At 40.1% G+C, this 19,837-nt stretch overlaps 1 long non-coding RNA gene across 1 annotated transcript in view; it reads left to right on the plus strand.

The window, feature by feature from the left end:
- Nucleotides 1-16,847: 16,847 nt before the first annotated feature.
- LOC142160434 (uncharacterized) overlaps nt 16,848-19,837 on the plus strand; it is a 44,389-nt gene continuing 41,399 nt past the window's right edge. Inside the window, exons 1-2 of the long non-coding RNA XR_012693221.1 lie at nt 16,848-16,951; nt 17,065-17,244. This is a non-coding gene — a long non-coding RNA (uncharacterized LOC142160434). The remainder of the gene's footprint in view (nt 16,952-17,064; nt 17,245-19,837) is intronic.

The raw sequence follows: 19,837 nt of genomic DNA on the forward strand, positions 1-19,837 counted from the left end.
AGTGCGTGGCACAGGTAGTATTCCCGAAAATACTATCTTGGGTGTCCTAGCCTTAAGTTTGTGACCTATGTCCTTGAAATCAATCTTTAGGACATGCCTTCTTCCTCTAACTCGGTCATTGGTGCCAACATGCACCAAAACCGTCCGGTAATTCCCAGCCCCTCCCTACAATCTGTCCACCCTATCCGCAATGTGCCGAGCCTGAGCACCCGGGAGACAACACACTGTTCGGCATGCACGGTCCCAGTAACAAATTGCCCTATCTACTATCATCAGGCTGCAAGATGTCATACCATGCCCACTGTCCGGATGCTATCTCCACCCACTGTGTCTGTACCATGTTCTATTCCGGGGCTAGAACCATTGGTGGTGATGCCAGAATAATTTGACAGGAATGCTGCAACCAATACCCCCAATTCATTGATCAATGCAGACAGGAGTTTCTATTATGATCATACACATACTCAAAGACCCCTCCAAATTGGGGATGATTTTGACTGTGTTAATAGAAGACACACTCTGTTGGGCCACCCCTTACTTTGAACATGTAGATCCAGTCTTGAACTCTCTGTCCTGTATTCTACAGGCAATTTTTGAGGCATTTGATGATTCACATTGTGTGTCTACTTTGCTACACCTGCAGAAAAATTAAATGTTCCATTTCCAGTTTTTATCGGTAGGTAGACAACAGCAAATGAAATGCAGCTGCTCAGTGTCACTAGTTTTGTTACAGTCTGCAAGACGACATAAAAGTCAAATTGGTACAGATGGATCCCCAGAATCTCCAGGGTGACTAGGACTTAAATGTATCCATGGCCACTTGGGTACTTGTAGAGGCATCAATTTATCTAATTAGAGAGGGTTTTTATTCCATGCATACCCCCCACAAGCAAGGACAAAATCCCTGACATCCTTTCTAAACTAAGGTCACCATACTACTTGGTATAATAGTTTAAAACGTCTTGAAGATTCTAGGATGATCTGAGAGTGTACTCTCATGAGCTTTGGAAAACACTGCCTGATTATATTCCTTGGGGACATAAAGAAGGTGATAAGGTATGTTCTTATCTTCTTAGGTGCATGTTCTTGAGTTTGCAGAATCTGACTGAAAATATCCTTGGTCAGAGCTGCCCAAATCTGTGAACGGGGAATAATATGTAGATTTTCAAGGACTTCCACATGTTCCTGTAAAAACCTATGGGATAAAGCAGTTTTGGTCTTCTTAGTTTCCGGGCTCCAGTCTTGACTTTCCATTAATCAACCTCAACACTGAAAGATAATTCACTGTTCTCCAAATTAGAAAACAATTGATTTTCTCTTCACTTTTGCAAAACATCCTTCTCTTGCTGAGCATCATGGGACTGATTCATTAAGGAACATAAAGCAAACATAAAGTGCATTTGTTTTAAACACGCACATAAATCTGGCATATGCACGTACAAATTCAGCAAGAAGCAGATCTAAAGAAACGTTACTTGATGAATACGGTAGTAAAGTCACATACATTACGTAAAAACTGGCGCACGTAGCAGTTTGATTTTCTTTGCCCCTCTAGCTAATTCACTGTTCCGCTCGAAGGTGAATCAGACGCTACTGCAGGCGTATGGTCCAGTTCTTGGCATGCAAAGTAATTGGGCACATTATAAACTAGGAACCGCCAGTTGCGCTCCTTAATGAATCATGCCCCATATGTCTATGATGCTCAGAAAAAGGGGAGAAAATGTGCATGTCATCAATATATAAGACTAAGAATCTCCCAAGCAATTCCATAAAAAAAAAAATCTTAATAAAATCTTGAAAAACTGCAGGATCATTACATAGTCTGAAGGGCATAAATACATATTCATAATGCCTCTCATGAGTATTAAATACAGCTTTACATTCATCTTCCTCTCTGAGACAAATTGTATGCACCCTTTATTTCAATTTTAGAAAACACAGTAGTCCCCTTAACCAATCAAACAATCAGAGGAAGAGAGTATTGGTCCTTATTTGTGATTTTATTTAGACCTTTATAGACAATAGACAATGCTGTGGCATAACCCACATATTTCATGATGTATCTAATAAATCCATTTTCCAAAATTCCTTTATATACTCTTCCAGTGCTTTAGAATCAGGGACTAAATGTTTGTAAACATTCCCTTTAGGAAATTTTGAACTGGGAGTTAGCTTACTGGCAAGACACTTCCTATGATGGGGCAATCTGTCTACTGCCTTTTTACCAAAAACATTAGAAGCTCCCTATATTTTAAGACAGGTAGCAGCAAGACAGACAGGTATATGTATAAACATTTTTTTTTACAAGTCTCACTTCACCTGTGTTGTGTAGTGATCAGGATGCAGATAGGAATGCCAGCAGTAAAATCCAGCACAGGTTTTATTCAGAGTGAAGATCTCCTTACAACAGAAACAGGCAAGACGTAACTTTCTCTTCATAAGTGCTGAATGGTGTTTTTCATATCACTATCTAGTGTCATACATTGGTAATATACCACATAGTCCCTCATTTCATAAAAACAGCACTACTAAATCAAATTTTGACCAAAAGAATTTTAGACACACATCTAGCAAGCATTAGAAATGCAAAACTGTACATGTAAACAAAAAAAAGTTAAAATATTGTCCTTGTAACTTGCAAATTAATTTCAATTTAACCTTCTCCATTACATTATGTAATCTCTTGTCCATGCCAGTGGCTGTCTGGTAGTATGTCTGACAAGCACAGTGTTGGGTGTAAAATCCCTTACCAGTTTGATACAATCATCCAAAGCTGTTGGGTAATCCATAGCCTCTTCATTTATCCCATGAATAGCAGGTGACAAGTTCTAAATATGGCTAACTGACAATTTGTAGTTGTATGGATCTTTGTACTCCAGGACCTGCAGTGGCAATGAAAACTTGGATTGTCCTTTACACAGAATTCCAGATGTTCATACTCTGACAAATAAACTACATTCAAAGTTCCCATTTGATCTGTGCCAGTTCTCAGTGTATGCCTTGTATTTATTTTGTTTTACGCTGACCATGTGACCCGTGGCATGCAGTTTTGTATGTTTTACTCTCCCATGCAGCAATTTAACAGGTGAGATAGGGTAGCGGCATGGCGAATAGCTCTGTATGTATGCAGAAAGTTTGCAATGAAGGTTTTTTATGCTTGTCCTTCCAGGTTAGCTATATGAAGACTCTCTTTCAAACTGCTATTGAAATGTTTTGCCACTTGGCCTAGTAAACAGAAGACTTCCAATGCCTAATATTTCTCTCCCTCAAGAAGGACTGAAATTCCAACAAATTAAATTGGGATCCATTATCCGAGATTAACTCCTTTGGCTTACCATCTATGCTGAAAGCTGTGGAGTGGAAAGTAATTACTTTAGCAGAAGTTATTTGTGCAGTAAAAGCATTCTCTGGCCATTTAATGTAGTAATCAATTAATGTGAATACAAATTGACAATAAAGAGGAGCAGTTTCAAACAATCCTACCATGATAATAGTAACCTTTTAACATGCAGTGTTAGGGAAAAGAACCAGTTGCAGTGATGGTGTATGTGTTACAGCTGTCTTGTTGTGAGATTGGCAAGCAATCAATGACTTGATAGGTGCTTCAACTTGTGCATCCATTCCTGGCCACCAGTACAAGTCACACAGGCAATACTTTGTTTTCAGTAATTCCTGATAGGTGTAATGATCATACGTCTGATCGATACTCATGGGACCTGTAATTTAACTCTTTATCAAATATCGCTCAGCAGAGAGTCTATGATAACTCTCTATTATACTCAGCACCCGTCTAGGATTGATAAAGACTATTGGAGAAACAGTGCGTTTCGATAGTTTACCTATCGATCTTAACAGTTACTATTTTTGGGTTCATGTGTCATGTACTTGTTTTTAATATTTCACTACTCCTAACCATATTCAAGTAGTTATATTTTAATTTACATCAATAAAATTTAAATAAGTTTTAAATAACCTCATTATCCTTTGAGTGCCCCTTAGACACATAAGGTGCTCTTTAGTTCTTTTTTCAGATTATTGAATTTGTGTGGGTGCACCTATTTCCAGATGTGAAATCACTATATATAGAATTTGATATTAAGAAATAAATGGTTGTTCACTTCTGGAGTATGTAGGATTATCCTGGTGCGATAGGGTGGTTCTTAATAAACTTGTAATACACCACAACCTGACAATCTCACTCAGTTTCCAGTCAACACTAGGGATGTGAGTAACCAACTGTGGGTAACTCAGGATTAATGGATAAGTAGGGTTGTGTTTTAGAAAAAAATTAAATCTCTTCCTCATGTAGTCTTGTAATGGATAACACAACAAGATGAAGAGCTACCATCTAGTCCACAAATACCGGTTCTGTAATCCAGATTTATAACTGCAATTTTCAAAAACTGAGCAATAGTAGCATCAAAAAAAGTAATACTGCAACCCCACTATTAGTAAAAGTCAAAATACTAACTAATACACATTAACTGCTATCAAAAGATAATATTTTTTTGGGCAAAAATGGGCAACATGCCCCTTTTCTCCACAGTATAAATATAATCCACAGGTTTGTTGCCTTTGTCTTTACTTGGTAGGCAACCTAATGGCTCCTATTTTCATGGGTTCTGGTAGCAGAGGCGCACGCAGGGGGGGTTTCTGGGTCTCCAGAAACCCCTCCCCTCCGCGAACCAACGGTACTGTACAGAAGCCACGGCGCTGTCAAAGAAGCGTCTGCGGGGGGGGCGGAAACCCCCCCTTCTAAATCCTGCGTTCGCCCCTGGGTAGTTAATAGGAACAGCCGGGAACTGCTTTTCTAAGTAAATTGCCAAGCACAACTGAGATCAGCCCAGAGCCCCCCAGTGTGGTATCATCAGGCAGAATTATATAGAAAGATATTCATCCCAGTTAGCAGACAATTATTCTATATTTGCAATCATGTGCTCAAACTGTGGTGCTGACAAATAGAATTCAAAGTAAACTGGATATCAAAATTCAGAGTTGGAGTTGTAATGCTGTTTTGCCAAGGTACAAAGTCTGAAGTGTTTATATGTTCTTTGTCAAGGTTGTAGAGTCTGACATTTTTGTATGCTGTTTGCGAAGGCTGTAGAGTCAGACTTCTTTGTATGCTATTTGCCAGTGCTTTTGTTTCTGCAGTCTTTGTATGCTGTTTGCTGAGGTGGTAGAATCAGAGTTGAAGCAGAAACTGGTTTCACTGAAGAATCTCAGTGGACAGAATGTGAGTAGAGAGTTGTCATGGTTCAATGCAAAATACAGCTCAGGAGCCAGGAATGAGGTGATAACACACAATGTTTATTGCTGGAAGTACAACCAGATGGTGTAATAATGAGCATACAGGTAAATGCAGAAATAAATACCGGGTAGATGGCTGATACAGGTAAGCAGTGATATGGAGAGATCCCAGGTAGCAGGTAAACGACAAGTACAGCAGAAAGGAAGCACAGCAGCATGTAACAACAGGAAGTGACAAAAGAGTGTAACAACAATAACCAGCAATGTATGCTGGGAGCTACAGGTATAAGTAGGGAAAACACCCAGGTGCAAGGAATAATTAGTGCAGCAAGGTTAACTCCTAAAAGACATGAAGCAGGCACAGTAGCAGCACCTCTGGTGATCAGAAGTACTGCTGCAAACACACAATAATAAAGTCTAATAGTCCTGGAGGCAAGAGCTGCCAATACAAAGCAGCGAGCTGCAGGCAGATCGTGACAAGAGTAAACTCTATCACTGGCAAGAAGCATAGATCAGGAGGAGGTTTTAAACTCCACAGGTCCAATAAGATCAGAAGAGAAGCACACCCTAATTTAATGGGACAAGTGTGCAATGACTCATGTTTACCACAGCTGAAGAGGTAATGTCAATATACACAGTCAGTGACTCATGTTCAACCAGAGTTAAACAGGCAGTTTCAATATTTTAACAGAAAGTTTCTGAATAATTTACAGTCACATGAAGAATAAAACCCTAGAACCAGACTAGATGTGGTCTTTGCCATTAGCAGCCCCATTCATCTTAAAGCAAAAATGGTTCATTGGTACCTGAGTCTGTGTGGAAGTTAAGCAGACTCCAAGAAATCTTTAGGTTTCACTCAGAGATCCGAACAGGCAATTAGTCTGAATCCAAGGAAAGGTCAGGCTTGGCAAACAGTAGTCAAGGCCAACAGTAACAGATCCAAACAGTAGTCAAGGCCAACAACAATAGTCAGGGCAGTTGGCAGTCTAAAGAGTACTAGAGGTCCAGAGCACAGGTTAGGGTAGGTAGGTTAGAGTAGGTTAGAGCAATCAAAGTTCAAAGGTGTGGTCAAGTCAGCCAGCAATCTAGAGAGTTTGGATCCAAAGCAGCATCTAAACCAAAAGCATGAATTAATACACTGACAGGAAGGTGTCTCAGCATGACTGTACCTATAATTGGCTCAGGAGTACTAATCTCCCTGAACTATAAAGAGCAGGAAGCCAATCAGGAGGCTTTTGTGAGGATTCACAAAACTAGCTCTAAATGACAGCCCTCAGAAAACAGTTCACAATGTCAGCTACAAACTCCTCTCAATTCCTATAATAAGCAATCTGCTAAGAACAGCAGTCTAGCTCTTCACCTCACCTGGACTAATACCCAGCGTTCTTTATTCTGTAATCAGCCCTTAAGCTCAAAGGTCATATCAATCAGAACAATTTATCTCACCTATTTGTATCCTTTATAAAATCCCTCAGTTCTACTAAACCTTTGCAGGGTCAAAGTTTTGTTTTGAATTTATCTGCTTGTATTTTGAAGACTTGTTTTGTTTCACTGTACATCGCATCTCTACCTTCTCCAATCCCACTATTTCACTTTCTACAATTCTTGGACTAAATCTCATGACCAGTCCTCTTGGGACTACGCAGCTTGGCCAGATAAGCTTTATCTCTGATAGTTACCCCATTTAAGTTGTGCTTTTCTCAGAGCTACCAGCATCATTATAGCTCCCAAGCCCACCTTATTACTGATTTGCTACAGTGAGATCACATGATTGCAATGTATAGCCTGCCCTGCTCGGAGTTGTCCATAACAACCAGGCAACCTGGGAATAAGTGGAGGATTGCATGTGTTTGTCACGGGCACTAGGAGTTCTGCCCAGGATTCACCAGTTGACAATGCTTACCAGAGGGGCGGGGTTTACACAGCGGACCTCTGGGCAGTAGGGTGAATAGTAGGAACGTACATAACAGCAGATGGAGAGAGAATGCCAATGGAATAGATGAGAGTCAGTGACTTGCAGCTATACTGGTAGGAGAGTCAGCGACTTGCAGCTGTACTGGTAGGAGAGTAGAGTGGACGTGAACAGGTGAAGGAAGGTAACGGGAGAGTCAGTGGTTTGCGGATAGCAAGTTGTACCACTGCTGTGATGGGAAGACTTGTCCAGGTGCAGGTAGGTAGCGGGAGAGTCAGTAGTCTGCGTATAGCAAGTTGTACCACTGCTGTGATGAGAAGACTTGTCCAAGTGCAGGTAGGTAGCGGGAGAGTCAGTGGTCTGCATATAGCAAGTTGTACCACTGCAGTGAAGGGAAGACTTGTCCAGGTGCAGGTAGGTAGCGGGAGAGTCAGTGGTCTGTTTATAGCAAGTTGTACCACTGCTGTGATGAGGTGAGGACTTGTCCAGGTGCGGATAAGTGGAGGAGTGATAAGAGTCTATAACTGTATAAATACAATTGGAGAGCAGAGGAGCTAGTCCCAAACAGATATGCAGCGTCACAGCTAATAGTCTATAGCGGGTATGTATACCACTGCTGAGTAGAGAGGCTTGTCCAAAGTGGATATGCAGGATAACAACTGATAGTCAATAACAAGTATGCATATCGCTGCTGAGTAGAGAAGCTTGTTCAAACAGATATGCAGTGTAATGGCTAATAGTCTATAGCGGGTATGGATACCGTTGCTGAGTAGAGAAGCTTGTCCAAAGCGGATATGCAGGATAACAGCTGATAGTCAATAACAAGTATGCATACCGTTGCTGAGTAGAGAAGCTTGTCCAACGAGGATATGCAGGCACAGCAGGAGAGCTGAGAGACTGTAGCGGGTATGGGAACCGCAGGTGAGCAGAGCAGGTAATCCAGCAGACAGCTGAAGACACGAGCAGGACACAGGAGTCAGTAGCGGGTATGGGAACCGCCGATGAGCAGAGCAGGTAATCCAGCAGGAAACTGAAGATACGAGCAGGACACAGGAGACACCTTCAGAGACTCACAGGGAATGAGACTCAAGATCAGGCAACGATACCATGGCCACAGGTGCCTTAAATAGGGAGAGGTGATTGATCCACCAATTAGGTTAAAAGCAAGGTCATAAGAGTTCATGGATGCTGCGCATGCGCAGTCCATCAAGATGGCGGACTGCCGCGTCTCAGGACAGGCGCCGGTTGGAAGGATAGAGAACCTTGCACCAGCGCAGAGGCACTCACGGTCCGGTGAGTGACAGTGTTCTTTTCAGCTTTGAGCAGCTTTACGATTGAAGAGCTTTTCGATTCTTTGTGCATTAAATCATAAGCCTGAGCCTGAGCCATTAAGGAGAGCAAGGCAAAAAAGGGAGTAAATTTGATCCTGGACAAACCATGTTCCAATGCAAGGGGTGTAAATTAGTTTATTATTTTACACATAAAGAAAATTCTGTATTTTTTGTCATGTTGCACAAAAATACTTGATAAGTTTATTTTTACACTGAAATTGAAAGTTTAGCTAGGGCATGTTCTACCCCAACTATAAATATGTCCCCACATTATTTTATATTTATCTCCCCTTCCAATGCAACATGGTTTTGCCCAGGTGAAAAGTTACTCATGTTTTTTTGCTTCCCTTTCCTTAATGAATCAGGCTTTTTGCTTTGCTCTTAATGACTGAGGCCCAAAGGTCCTGATTCATTAAGGAAAGGAAAGCAAAAAAAAAGAGTAACTTTTCACCTGGGCAAAACCATGTTGCATTGGAGGGGTAAATTTAAAATGTGGAAACATACCCCACAGTCCCTATTTTTATGGGATAGTGACAATTTTTGATTCTGAAATTGGGGATTACTCAGTAGAAGTGGGGGACACTCAAGGAAATATGGGCATTGTTTGGTGAAATGAGGGTGTGGTCATTTGGAGTCACATTTTGTTTGTTAGCAGCGAGTAGTAATGCTATTCTTCACGACCTACTATAATCACACCATTAGCACATCTACAATATGAATTTATTACTCAATGATTTTCTTATATCAAAGTCAATTGTTCCTTTCTTGTATTAAACCCGCCAAGGCGGAGGCCTAGTTAGGCTTGTGACATACCAAAGAATCCAAAGGATAATGCAAATTAACAATCAAAATTAGATGTGTGAAAATAAACAGAATATATACAAAACACAGACAATACTATAAATAGAAGTTAATGCTTTTTTTACTGTCAAGTTATGACTGCAGTATTCATAGAGAGCCTGTTCTATAACAGTGACATTGAGTATTGTCCCTAAGGGATGAACAGTATTATAATTGATTTCTGTGTCTGATATCTGAGCACCAATTCAAAGACTCTTTGGAAATCTTAGCTCGCTCCATAAGTCTAAAAATAAACAATGCTGGCACCAAAATAGAATGAATAAATTACATTTTAGATTTGATCGGACAGAGCTGCAAGTCGATGCTGTGCTGACGTTCTGCACACAATGCATTCCAGAGGTCAGTGGAGTTGGTCTATATCTGGATTCTGATTCCAGTTTTTACTGAGCAACGCCTGTTCCTTGCTTACCACTGGGGAAAAGAGGAGGAGAACACATCGATCCAGCTTCTCATATATTCCCCAAAAAATCAATGTTTAATGTAGGAATGCAGGCTGTTGCAATTTCATTACGGATGCACCTATAAGTGGGGGCAGTCCTGTTGGGCTGAAAACTATCTCACTGAATATGAAGATGGCAGATTTGTGATTGATTTTTTGTTGACCTCAGCATTCTTTGGCAGTTAACAAGCATCTATTGGAGCTTTTTGTTAAATAGGGGTCAAATCAGTTATTTAAACCCTATGCAACAGAGATGGAAGTCCGTTTTACAGAGTGCTCCAAAATGTCTGAATGTATCCATTAGTGTAAAAGTGAGACTGATTAAAGGAAATCATTTAATTGCCATATTAAGCACATAACTGTCCTGTACATAAGCACAGAAATCATTCTTGAAGTCAGCTTAGGACAGATAAGAATTAGTGTATCCATGGGTTAAGCTTGGAGTGTTTGGAATATAAAAAATGTCACATTACACAGCCATGCTTTAGCTATATAAATTTATTTCTGTGCTTAAAGTAAGTAATTCTAGATCCAATCGCAGCTGACAACAGTGTTCATATTGACTGTCTGCACTAAATCACGTTGCGTGTTCTTTGCCTTCAACATTTTAAAGTTTTGCAGTAACCAAACTTAAGCTGGAAAGCGAGACAGATGTAAAATTTATAGTTAAAAATAAAAGTTCCAGCAATTCTTACACATATGAATCCATGAACATTTTCATTGTATTAAAAAAAACTTGTCTTACTGTGTATGCTGCATAAATATTATTCCTTCTTTAACTTTATATACATTATTTTTAATCCTTGCTTTCTTTCCTGTCAGTGTTTTGTTCCTGATGCCAGGAAGGGAGCATAACATGGCAATAGAAAATCACCTGTCTTCATAATTTCTTACATTTTTAATTTACCGCTTTGCCAGGGCAGTCTCAGGAGACATGTATATAGCTGGTTCACACATGCATAGTGGTGTTAGGAGCAGCAGCCATGCTGTCTCTTTCGTTGCTTTGCTTCCCGGCTGTCATGACAACAGCCGGGACGCCACTTCCTGTTCCTCCGTCAAGGTTGTACTCTAGGCAATGGCCGGGATGCTCATTCATTCATTCTTGCGGTGCGTCCCAGCAGGTGTACACAGGTGGTAGCGCCCACATCAGGTTTTTATTAGTTTGCGGAGTGTCACGACAGGTGTGCAGTTTGACGCCTGCGCATTTCATATATATTAATTAGGCAGCCCCTGGGGTTATTCATGTGATGCATAAACGTTGGTCTCTGATTGGTTGCATTTAGTATTTGAGGCACGGAGGGCTTAGTCTCACTGCCAGTTATAGCATCTGTGTCCTGCACTATTGCTGACCTGCTCTGTACCATCATTTGGATACTCTGCATTGGACCTGATACCTGTTGTGACCCTTGGCTTTGTTTGTGACCCTGCTTGAACTCTGATTGCCCCTGACCTCTGCCTGTTTTCTGGATTACCCTTGTTCGCTGCCAGCCCTGACCTTTTGGCCTGTCCCTAACTATTCTACCTGCTTCGGAACCCTGACCCCGGACTGTTGCTGACCACTCACTCCTGTTTTTGATACTGCTTTCTATTCACCAGCTGCGGTATTGCATATAAGCTTTCACTACGCAAAAGCTTAAGACGTGGGGGCATCCGAGTATCTGTGAGCACATAAAGCTCTACAGGAAAGGCGGCTGCTATAGGCAAATACCTCTGTCTCCTGTTCTGTAAGCTTATATCAATAGCCACAAGCCATTGCAAGTGGAACTGAAAACTCAGACTTGGGCTTTCAGTTACACTAGAAACTGTTAAAAATAATAATAATATAAACTAAAATGTAAAAAAAAATATTTTAAAAGATAAATATAATGGCTACTGAAAAAGGGTTATTCTAAGAATACAGCATTTTTTCACTCATGTTACCTTGCTATCACCATCCTGAGAACGCAATGACAGACTAAGGATTGCAGCAACATTTATACCTCCTTATTAAATATGCTCCTTCAGGCTTTGCTGGGCCAAGATAGAGTTTTCCCACTTTAATGAACAGAACCTTTAGTTGGCATTTCAATACCTTAAAAAGAGAACCTCTGTACCTCGGGAGAATGGAAGTGGTAAGGTAAATAATTACAAGAGTGGATTCTAGTTTTAACATAAATTAATTTAAAGAAAATTCTTTGATGTCTAAAAGACACCGGAATAGATTTATTTGTTAATGACAGATCAGAAAGCAGTGAGGTTACCTAATCACAGTGGATACATCCATTTTGTGAGTTAAACCATTATGCATGAGAATGCTGCCAATCCATTGGCTATTAGCCTGTGCCATAACTGAGGCACTTTATGAGACAGAGGCAATAATATTCATTAGGCATACTTGCCAACATTTGCTGTCTTGGCTGTTAGCTTGCAACTGTGGGTGGGGACGTGGTGACAAAGTTGCATCACTGTAGCCCCACCTCCCGGTCACGATACTTGGTATTGTGAGGCTTAATGCTGCATATGGCATCATTTAGCCCCACTCAAAACAAGGATCAGGGAAAGTTTAATCCACAAAATAGCTGCTGTAAAGTTAATTTTATCGCTTACCAATAAACATTGTCCAATGCGATTATTGTGGTTCCAAAGCACAAAGATATTTAATTGCAAAATATAGCAGGATTTATAGCAAGCCATTATAACGAATAAGAGATATTATAATAAAGCAGGAAAGAATAAAAATCAAATACATTACATTTTTGCTAGCGTTTCATCTGGGCCTAGGTCCATGTAATCTGCAGTCAGGAAGGCAGAGAAAAATGGCCCAGAGAAGTTTGCTTATATGCAGTTTCAGTTTGCAAAAAAACACTGATGACATCACTATGTACACAGATAACACTTAGAGGGGGCTTTATTGGTCCAGGGTTAACGATGTTCCATTTGTCTGCTGGTCATAGGTCAATTCAGTTGATCTTCAACAAAAGATGGGGGGAAACTTACCCCAACTGTTGTCTACATGTCTTTCTGCTGATTAACCAGTTCAAACTGACCCACAAACAAAGTATTTTTGAGTATTAATCTCATATTGTTCATAACTTGCGATCACTACTCTGTCGAAACCGGGTTAATGCTGGTGAAATAAGCTTTAATATGAGACCAAACTCTTTACCTTTTAGGGGACCTGAACCATAAATACCTTTACTATAGTTTCATCTATGTATAAATAATTTCTACTACATTTGACTAATAAATTAAAGTGGATTGGAACCTTAATAAATGTAAATTATTTACAAGTGTAAGTGCAAATGTAAATGTGTGTGTTATTAATTTGTGGATTGCGTAATAACATGTGGTGTACTAATTGCAATCACATGGTAAAACAATATTAATTAATTTAGTTTACTTCATCCAATTATTTGACTTTCACACTGCCTGCAGTGGTAGGCAACAGGTACCCATATAATATGTACTCACGCGAAAACTTGTCCTTAAAAATATGCTATAACCGGCATAGTCTCCTGCTTTATATTTTGAATGTTAAATGGAAACTTACACTGACCAATGACAAACCCAAATTGCCCTGCAAACAACTCCTAAAATAGACAGTTCAGTGTTCCTTAAAACTAACAAAGGTTTAATTTAACTGGAAATATTGTTGGAGCTGTAACAGTGCTTACTTTGTTAAGGTAAATTAAATGTTGTCCATATAACAGAGTTGGGATGTCATAAAAATGACAGAATGCTTGCATGACATTACCAAGCAATCCTTTATGAACAAAGTACCTTTCAGATTTGTGCATACTTTTGTCTTACTCACTAAAACAAAGCATAAAAAACCTTTTTAGGTTATTTTCCAAGAACATCATAAGTGAAACATTGAAACTGAACTTGAATCATATAAATATGCTTGTGCGCATTTGCTTTGTTTCTGTTCAAAATAGCACCAGTTGCGTGGTATACAGTACAGTGAGATTTCTAAAAAAAAAAAAAAGGGTATGTGCTTGTTGTGATTGTGGCCTAAATTAATAAAATAAAAATATAAATATGGCCTACTAATTCAGAATAATATGTGAACTCCTTGTTTGCCAGTACCCCAAGGTGGTAGCTAGGTTAAAACTACACCAAAGGAAATGTTTATATTTGGAGGAGATTGCTTTCAGGAAGTGTCACTATCATGCATTTACAGTGACTTTAGGGTAGATTTACCGAACCTGCTAAAAAAGTGAAAGTGTTAAACATAGTAAAGAATCAGATTCTAGCTAGCATTTATCTAGAACATTATAGAAAATGAATGCTAGAATCTGATTAGTTGCTATGGGCAACACCTCTACTTCTCCTTTGAGAAAGTTTGATAAGACTACAGATATGGGCAACCTGTTAGATAATGTTTATTGCACAAATAGGAAGTCCCCCACTGCCTGCTCCTACCTCACAAACCTCTTCATTCTGTTACTCTCCTCTTCCTCTCATTCTTTAAACATGCTCTTCTCCCCTTCACCTCTAAATTACTTGAGCAGATTTTCTGCAAGCGCCTCACCGTGGTTAGCTATCGGACAACTCCCTCCTTGACCCTCTCCAATCTGGCTTCCACTCCCTTGACTTTACCGAAACCGCACTGGCCAAGGTCACCAATTATCTTCTATCGGCCAATTCCAGGGGCCACTTCTCCATGCTCATCCTTCTGGACCTCTCTGCGCCCTTCAACTACATGGATCACTCCCTCTTGCTGCAGATACTTCTCTCTTTTGACCTATCTGTCTCAGTCCTCGCATGGTTCACCTCATACCTTGCCAACTGCTCCTTCTCTGTTTCCAATTATGGTTCCTCCTCCCCCCTTCACACTTTCCCTAGGATCCCCACTGGGTTCTCTTCTTGTCCCACTGCTCTTTTCTCTATACATCGCCTCCCTGGGTGAACTCATCACTTCCTTCGGCCTCCAGTACCATCAATACACCAATGACATTCAACTCTACCTCTCTTCTCCTGATCTTTCCACTTCCCTCCTCTTTTGTGTTTCCGACTGCCATCTCCTCCTGGATGTCCTCACTTTTCCTCAAATTTAATATAGTCAAAACTGAACCCATTGTCTTCCCTCCTTCTAGATCTGCTTCCCCCGACCTCTCTATCACAATCAACAATACTTCCATCTCATCTGTTTCCCAACTCCAATGCTTGGGTATCACTCTCGATTCCTTTTCTTTGCTCCTCACATGCACTCTATTGCCCAAATCTGTCGCTTTCAACTACGTAACATTGCTTGCATCAGGCCCTTCCTATTCCAGCATGCCACCAATACTATTATCCATTTCCTGTCTTGACTACTGCAACCTTCTCCTCACCAGCCTTGCCAGTGCCCTCACTGCCCTCTGCCCTAATCCCCTTTGCTAACTCCTTTGTGTTTGCTATCTATTTGCCCTCTGTTTAGTTTGTAAGCTCTCATAAGCAGGGTCCTCTTCCCTCCTGTCTCACTACCTATTAGTCCAGATCCTCTACTACTAGCTATGCTTGGGGCTTTTGGAGTTTTAGTGGTACTTGTTTATTGTTCTGTGCTGTTATACCTTTTATGGTCTATTGTTTATAATCTGAATGGCGCTGCGGACAAATTGTAGGCACCTTATAAATAAAGAATAATAATAAAAAATAATAAACAAATGCTAAAGTACAATAGGGCAATTTCAGGTCTTATTATATTACTATACAGGGAACTTAATACATCAAACCATTTATTTTATCATTCATGTTTGAGAAGGCTTCTGTAAGTATTTATGATCAGTGCAATGAGGCACATCTAATATGTGAAATTTTAATTCTGGTCTATAGAGAAGGTATAATCATGTATCTGATAATTTCTTCTTTTGTATGCAAATGTGTACAAAGTTCTGACCCATCTGGCAAATGTAATATAATACCTTTAGAATATGTCCAAGAAAAAATATTTTAATTTATAAGAATTACTAAGAAGTGCTTTGTGCACACAATATATATAAAAGAGTCATTAGCATACACACAGCCATTTGTGGTGGCCTCACAAGGAAGGTGGATGGGGAAAAGGTGTGTTTAAAAATCATGAAAAACTAAAAGTTTGTCAGTGTATTTTGGAGTCAATCTAAATGAGGAGTTGTTCGTATTCTTGCCATCCAACAGGCCAACAAATTGCATGAACATATGTGAGAGTTAGTTTTCTAATGTTACTTCTTTTTATTTAAGAAACTGTTTCGCAATATATTACTGTATGTCAAATCGCATTTTATACTGTAGGCATTGTGACCTTTTTTTTTATATTAATCTCCATTTAATAACATTCTGTCTTTGTGTCCCTAAAGAATTCATGTGCTAGATAAGTTTGGTTAGTTCTAAATGCTACAGATATAGATGTAGGGAATTGTTTTACAATAATTCTGATTAATTTATATTTTAAGTGCATATTAAGATAGTCAAGGAGTAATTGTACATTTCTGCAAGTGTTAGCTCTTGAAATATATCTTGCTGATTGCAGGGGGTAGTTAAATAGTGAGCTCAAAATAGTATTAAGATTTTAGTCATTTTTAGACAAACCACATGTTTTGTTTTTGATTAACCCTTCCACATCCACATGTCACACAGGTTCAGATGAGTTCTATATGTTGCAAGGCTGTATAATTGGTATTATTGTGTAGATCTTATCAGTGATCAGTAGTGATCAGATCTTGTCAGGGGCTGTCTCCGCACCTCCGCTGGGTGCCGGAGACGGATGCCCTCTGGCCACAAGTCACAAGCAAATGGGACGCGATCACATGATTGCGGCGCTCGAGCATGTGCAATGCGCTGCTTCGGTTGCTAGGCAAACCAGATCATTAGGGTGCCAGAGTATTGGTTCTATCCAGCTCCAGCATTATTGTTGTTATACTGTTCCTGATCACCTGTGAATTGACTCCTTGGCTTGTTTTGACCTCTCTCCCGGATCTCCCTTGTACTTCGCTGCCCGCACTGGTATTGACCTTTGGACCATCCCTGACTACTCTTGTCTTCTCTTCGTAGTACCTCGCTTCTCTGGTTTCGACTCGGCCTGTCTGACTACCCTTCATTCGCTGCAGTGGTGACTTCCTGGGAGAACCGCGACCTGCACATCACACGCGGCAAAGCCCAAACCTCCTTGCGGGGGTCCCTGGTGAACACCGGTGGTGTGTTAGACTCCGCGCCTCTCAGGTTAGTAGCACAAATACCAGTCAGTGATATTCCTAGTGATATACGTGACAGATCTAAAGTACAAAATCCTTTCAGTATTTGATCCACTTTTCAATGTTCTGTCTTTCTCATAGTTGCCTATTCTCCCAAAATGCCTGGGAGACTCCTCAATTAGTAGAGAACTCCATACATTTGAGAGAGCAAGCAAATCTCCTGGAGAGGCTTACCTGCCACACGGTGGTCAGGGACATGATGTGAACTGAATCGTCAAGGCCCATCCACCACACAAAACACCTAGTTGCAGTTGTAATGTGGTAGGTGGGAATTAATAATGTGGATGCACCACCCATTTTTTGCTGCAAACTGCATCATCAAGCCCTGCTCATTTATTTTTCTTCCTTACCTCCAGATCTCCTATAACAAGAGAAATAGAGAATAGTTACACCATTCTTCACATTCTGTAATGTGCTATTTGTTTTGCATTTTAAACTTCAGTGTATGTAATATAACAAATATGTACAAGTTTTTGAAAATGTGAAACGTGTAAATTTTACATATACACAATTTCTGAAGATACTGTTTTATTTTTATGGAAATAAACAGGAAAACAGAAAATAAAAAAGGAAGTGGCAAGGGATGGAAAGGGAGAAAGAGGAAAATAAGTTAAAGTGAGCTCATAATACTTCATCCTCATACTGAGAAAACATACTCATGAACAGCTGAATTCCAAAAACTTGTAAGAGTCGTGGTAAAACATATGACAGTTGGTCTTTCAGTTCATGTAATGTGTTTTTAAACAAATTATATTTTCTTTTATTTATAAGGCGCCACTAAACGCTGTACATAGGTAATTGCAACATACAACAACATTGCATGAGTACATGCAGGTAAGAACAATGGGCACATATAAGCAGAATAATAAAAGAATGGATAAAAGTAACAGGACAAATTGCATGGTATATAAAATAATTCAACATAAGACAAAACCCTGACCTTGAGAGCTTATTTTCTGAAGGCGAGGGACAGGGCTGGTGCGACCATGTCTGGCGCCCCCCTGCAAAAAATAAATTTGCACTCCCCTTTTATAAATTATTTGTCCATTAAATAATGTTTTTTCTTTTAATAAAAACCTTATAATAAACTTTAGTAAAGAGAATAATAAAAACAAATACAAATAAACAGAAAACATGAATTGCTATATGAATAATATATAAATAATATAAATGAAAAATATGTATTCATTGTTTGGTCGTGCCCCCTCCTTCAGCACACTGCGCTCCCTCCTTCATCACATTGTGTCCTCTCCATCACACTGTGCCCTCTCCTTCATCACACTGTACCCCCCTTCAATATCACACTGTGCCCCCCTTTTGATCCCACTGTGCCCCTTCATCGTTACACTGTACCCCTTCAAGGAGGAGGGGGCTGGGCACAGTCATCGCATAGAGGTTTGTTTTTGTTTTTAATTTTTTGGGGTGAGCTTGTGCCAGTGGACAAGCAGGGATGGCAGGTGGAGGGGAGCTCCTTTCAGGGATGGCGTCCCCCGCCTTGCTTACCCCTCCTACTGCATTCCACTGGCCCTGGGGAGGGGGTAAGTAAAGAAAAAAGGATCAAATAAGAACAATATACACAGTGGGGTTCCCTATGGTTCAGAAGTCTTCAAGGTACTAAGGCCATGATGTAGAGAGGCCTAGATTGGGCCATGATGGTGCAGGACCCAGGTGGTACAGAGTCCTGAATGGTCCAGATGGTGCAGGGGCCTATTTGGGCAATACTCAGGATGGTGTAGGAGAACATGATCTTGGCCTGGTGTCTGGGCCTAGGTAGTGTAGAAGTCCGGATATTGACAAGGCAAGTATGACAGTGGCAATGTAATCAAATTGGTGAAACCACAGCAAGGCAATATTTTAGCACAACAATGTTATAGTAGAAAAAAAACACAAAACGGGTTGCGTTGTATAATACCTATACCACTGGTGTTCAAATCTATATAACTGGAGTATCTAATAAGAATCAGAAGAGAATATTTGAAAACATAAAAAATACAATATTTTATTCATAATGAATACAATCATAGGAATCTCCACAGGTTAAAAAATATATAAAAAACATTGCCAGCCAGCGCTTAAATCCTCAAATATGCCTTGTATAAAAGGAAACCTTCAGTACTGAGATAACAAGTTAATTATTAACAATAATAATACTTCTTTGATTCAGTATGAAAAGGCTTAGTATCACAATTCAGAGAATGGATGGAATCATCTTTGAGAGGCTATAGTTCCAACTTACACCGCCCCATGAGTGTTTGATTATAATTCAAAAATGTTTCTCAATGATTCAATTGGATTTCTATCCGATGTATACAGGTAGATACACCCCAGCAGTCATTTAGCTTTCTATAATAAGTATAATGATGTTTGATCCTGGTATAGTTCAAATACATAAATAGATAACGTGCTTCTTATCAGTGGTATCTTCACCCCTCCGGAGGGAATTATTAAGTACAGCACAAAAACGTCAAGCACAACCCTGCTCCGTAGGGACCTTCTCATTTACTCCTTAAGTTGTAGCACCGTATCGCAAGGCTCCGGATATAGCCCGTTATCCCACGGGGAAAACCAGTCCTTCTTCCAGATAGACTCCCTCTCGCGCAACCAGGTGCAACTTCAAATGGAGTCCTTTGGTAACTGGAAGACACTGTCTACCATTCTGGTGCAGCGGTATTGTCATCGAGCTCACAGGAGTAAGATGTATTGTCCCCAGGTATGCAAGAGAAGTAGCAGACCTTGCCCCTGACGCATTTCGTGCCTGCCCTCGGCACTTGAGTATGAATGTAAGTGCATATAGAGATGCTTTTGAAGACAACAATTCAAGTTTATATATCAGAAATCAATATACAACTGATAT

This window comes from Mixophyes fleayi, chromosome 6 (assembly GCF_038048845.1).
Source record: "Mixophyes fleayi isolate aMixFle1 chromosome 6, aMixFle1.hap1, whole genome shotgun sequence".
Lineage (NCBI taxonomy): Eukaryota > Metazoa > Chordata > Amphibia > Anura > Limnodynastidae > Mixophyes > Mixophyes fleayi.